Source organism: Armigeres subalbatus, chromosome 2, assembly GCF_024139115.2.
Source record: "Armigeres subalbatus isolate Guangzhou_Male chromosome 2, GZ_Asu_2, whole genome shotgun sequence".
In the NCBI taxonomy this organism is placed as follows: domain Eukaryota; kingdom Metazoa; phylum Arthropoda; class Insecta; order Diptera; family Culicidae; genus Armigeres; species Armigeres subalbatus.
The window spans coordinates 427,416,997-427,421,417 of NC_085140.1; the positions used below are offsets into that span (position 1 = coordinate 427,416,997).

The 4,421-nt window shown below is 35.2% G+C and overlaps 1 non-coding gene across 1 annotated transcript; it reads right to left on the minus strand.

Moving 5' to 3' along the window:
- Window positions 1-4,068: 4,068 nt before the first annotated feature.
- Trnad-guc (transfer RNA aspartic acid (anticodon GUC)) lies at window positions 4,069-4,140 on the minus strand. The gene has a single exon. It is a non-coding gene; the product is annotated as a tRNA-Asp (tRNA).
- Window positions 4,141-4,421: the final 281 nt, after the last annotated feature.

Sequence of the window (4,421 nt, forward strand, 5' to 3'; positions counted from 1 at the left end):
ATGAATCTGCAGAAAAAAACGAAACCAAACTTTATTTGTTTGTATATGTTTTGTATCCGGGTGTTTCTATTAGTGTTTTACAGAAATACTTTTTTATCACAATGCGTGTTTGATATGCACAAAACGGTTCGCCTAACAATTTTACAACAATGTGTTGACTGTAAGAAACAATGAGACCGAAACATTTTTTTTTGTCTTTATTTAGGAGACAGACGAAACAAATATTTTTTACTTCTTCTGATATACCAAAAATCTTCTGATAAAAAAATAAGTGTAAAATCAATGGATCCAACAATTTTGAGTCAAAATTGATTCAATTTCCAATACCTTGTTAAACTCGTGTTTGTCCAGTTGTTTCATTGAATTTTATATTTTTTGTATTTTGATTTTGTTTGAAAATAGTTTTGTCTGCGGTGAAGTGTTGAAATAGATTTGAAATCATTCAAAAAGATGTGGATGACATTCTACTGTAATTAAGTGCGATACGAATTTATTCTGCAATACATACTTGGAAAGATTCATAAAGGTGCAAACGCTTATCTATCAAGTTTGCGGTTCCGAAAAAAACGAATGGGATTGATCAATGTTCAATCCGTCCTGAATAAACACTTTCGAGAATAACTTTGATTCAAATGCAAATGATAGAGAAAAAATCTCGAAGGAATTTTAAAAATTTGTTGTTCTCATCATCAGTGAAAACCTTGAAGAAAATCAAATAGAGTAACAGACGTAACATTCGATAAGGCATTTTATGAGACAGATCGAAACAGCTGTTTTTCTCGTGTTTATCGGCTTTGACAATTAGTGGGAGCCCGTTTGTTTGGTAATTTCGGGCATAACATTTCGATGGGTCCCATCATCATTTCTACCTATTTCACTTTTCGGCTACCAGGGCTTTAGAACAAAGTTTTTCATATGATTCTTAAAACGTGTCGTTAGTTTATTCATACCATTGCATTCTAAGCATGAAAAGCTGAGGAAAACACGAATGAAAAGTAAAACGTTTCAAACATTATTTTGTGTTCGGACCTAACGGAATAGAACGGAATGTTCACGCAGAATCATATCAAAACAAAACATCAAAAGTAAATAATCGGGCCACCGCGAAACGTCTCATAAAATACCTTATTGAATGAGATTTCAGAGTGTTTTAGGCATCGATGAAAAAACGGGACAAATTAAGGTTTTATTAGATTACGACGGGACAGTACAATAAGACCTGAAAAACTGTACTGTCCTGTTAAATACGGTACGTATGGTCAGCCTAGATAGAGAGACACACACATACTGGGCACACGGCTGTGCGGATTTTTGCCACGTTGCAGAAATAAAAACGTCTGACCACACATTTCTTATTTTTCATTTTTCGCCACTCTCTTTTCACTTTTTTGCCACTTCGCACCTTTAAATTCTCACTATTCATTTTTCACTTTACACTTCTCACTCTTGCTTCCACTTCTTGTTTTTCACTTTTCACTTCTCACTTCTACTTCACAATGCTCTTTCCTCACTTCTCGCATCTCAGTTACCGCTTTTGAACTCTACTTCTCAATTTTCACTTCTGTTTTTTTTCTTTTTCCATTCTTGCTTCTCACCTCATACTTCGCACCTATCACTACTTTCTTTTCTTATTTTCCACTTCGCCTCTCACTTCTTACTTTTCACTTCTCGAATTCCACTCCTCAACTATTGCTTTTCACTTCTACTCCTCGCTTCGCACATCTCAATTTTCACACTTTTCATTTTTCACTTTCCACGTCTCACTTCTTAATTCACATTTCTTACTTCCCACTCTCTTCTTATTTTCCACTCTTCACTTCTCACATCTCGCTTTTCATTTTTCACTTCAAACTTATCAATTCTCACTTTTCATTTTACACTTTTCACTTCTCACCTCTTACTTCTCACCACATTTCTTACTTTTAGCTCTCGCTACACTTTTCTTATCTTTCACTTTTCATTTCTCGCCTCTAACTTTTCACTTCGCACTTCTAACTTCTCAATTCTCACTTCTCACTTGCCACTTCTCAAATATCGCTTTTAACTTCTGCTTCTCATTTCTCAATTCTCACTTTTCACTTAACATTTCTCATTTATCGCTTTTATTTTTTCGTTTCTCATCCCTTTTCATCTTTTATTACATCTCATTTCCCAATTCGCACCTTTCACACTAACTCACTTAATATGTCCGAATGGCATTCGACAAAATAGCCTTCCTTCTTACTTTTCTTCTCACGTTTCACTTTTGACATCTCGATTCACAGAGCAAGGGAAAAACTATAAAACTTGGGAAGAAGATGTATTCACGAAAAATGATTAAAATTTAATAATAGAAGGACAAAGTGTGTTTGAATTTTAAACAAGTTGTTCAAATTTGCTGAAATACAATTGAATTATTTGTTTGAGAAACTGCATATATCCATTTTACACAATTCCAAGAAAACTACAAAAAAACTCAACTGTCGGAGACGAGTTTAGTACTTTCAATAAAATTCCACTACGTTTAATTTAATAATTTTTCTACAAAAAGTTGTTTTTGAACAAAATGGCACCGAATCTTTCGAATTCTTTGATACAGATCAATAGTTCTAGGAAAAAATCAACAACCTGGGGCACTTTCAGTTCAAAAAATGCAAGCAATACTCCAAAATGCAAGACTTCAAATTTCTCAAACATACGAAACAAAGTTAAACATTTCAGAACAAAAACTGTTTTTTCGTATTTTTTGCCAGAATACGAATTCTTGGACGATGACTCAGAATATATAAAAATCTCATTTTGGCCAAAAACATCCATATGCACCTGTCATAAGACGAGTTTATACAATCCCATTGAATTCCACCACTTAATTGTATCTTGACAGATACGTATTTCGACCTCAACAGTAAGGCCGTCTTCAGTGTCTCGTACTTGACTCGACAAGACTCGACAAGTCGAGTCAAGTACGAGACACTGAAGACGGCCTTACTGTTGAGGTCGAAATACGTATCTGTCAAGATACAATTAAGTGGTGGAATTCAATGGGATTGTATAAACTCGTCTTATGACAGGTGAAAACATTCCACTAAAAAGCTCAAAATAATTTTCTAATCACATATGCAGTTTTTCAAACGAAGGGTTAAATTTCAATTTAATCATGCGCGCCACTGATGCGCCATTGGTACTGGCTTGGTCTCTAATGGGAATCCTGTCCCACTGTTTCCTATTGAAAATTGGCATCTCACAATGTGCCCAAACATATGGCTACAAAAGCCTATTTGATATTGGATAAGAAAGTCACCATTAGTTACGTCTAGGTGGATGATCAGAGTATTTCAATGCTTAATATGGTTGGCTATTATCTAATAACTAAGTACTCTTCGAACTCTTTAACATAAATATTTCATTTAATTCCACCACCTCGTAATACTTTTACATATACGCATTTTGACCTCAACTGTAAAGTCATTTTCAGTATCTCGTACTTTACTCCACTTTACGACTTTACGAGACACTGAAGACGACCTTACAGTTGAAGTCGAAATACGTATATGTAATAGTATTACGAGGTGATGGAATTAAATGGAATTGTGCTAAACTCGTCTTATGACAGTGACGTCATACATGTTATGACAGTGAAAACATTCCACTATAAAGGGCTAAATAATTTTCTTGATGTATGACGTAATAAATTAGCCGCTTTGATTGTTCTTACAGCGAGTTAACTTTTTGAAATCAGTATGCGCTGGAAGGTCTATCTGTTTAATCATATATTGTGCCTTGCAACAAAATTACAACTTTTGTGATCATTTTCCAACGCTCTCATAGATGTGAACAATTTATCCGCAGTACAAATATCACGTGCCATCAAAGCATTCATCGCCACAATCTACCACGTGTCGGCCAAATTTTCAAAAATATCAAAGTAGCTTTTTTCTGGCGGTATGTTTTTCTTAGGCGACTATCTGGCGCTCATTTTCTGTTGCGATTAAAAATAGGCGGAGGAGTAGATTTTTTTATGAGCGGTACAATATTTTACATACGTAAGTGCCTGAATGCTCACTGCGGCGTGTAAGAAAAAAATATATTCTCCCCGACGGGGAATTGAACCCCGGTCTCCCGCGTGACAGGCGGGGATACTGACCACTATACTATCGAGGATGTGTTGAAGCATAATGGATTAGACGGCAACAAAATTTCAATTCCAAATCGCGAACATTTTAACATCGCTATTATTTATTACTTGACTTGAGATCATCAAATAGGTAGTTGTAATTTACGTATTCGTTTGCGCGATATGTTTTTCAAAATGACCGTCTTTTTCTACGTACAGTATACATGTTTCCATATTCTTATTCGGCATAGTATCTGATGATCATTGCGCATTTTCAAGTCGATTCCCTAGTTCGGCCGAAATTTTAAAGGATGAGATACTGTTGGAC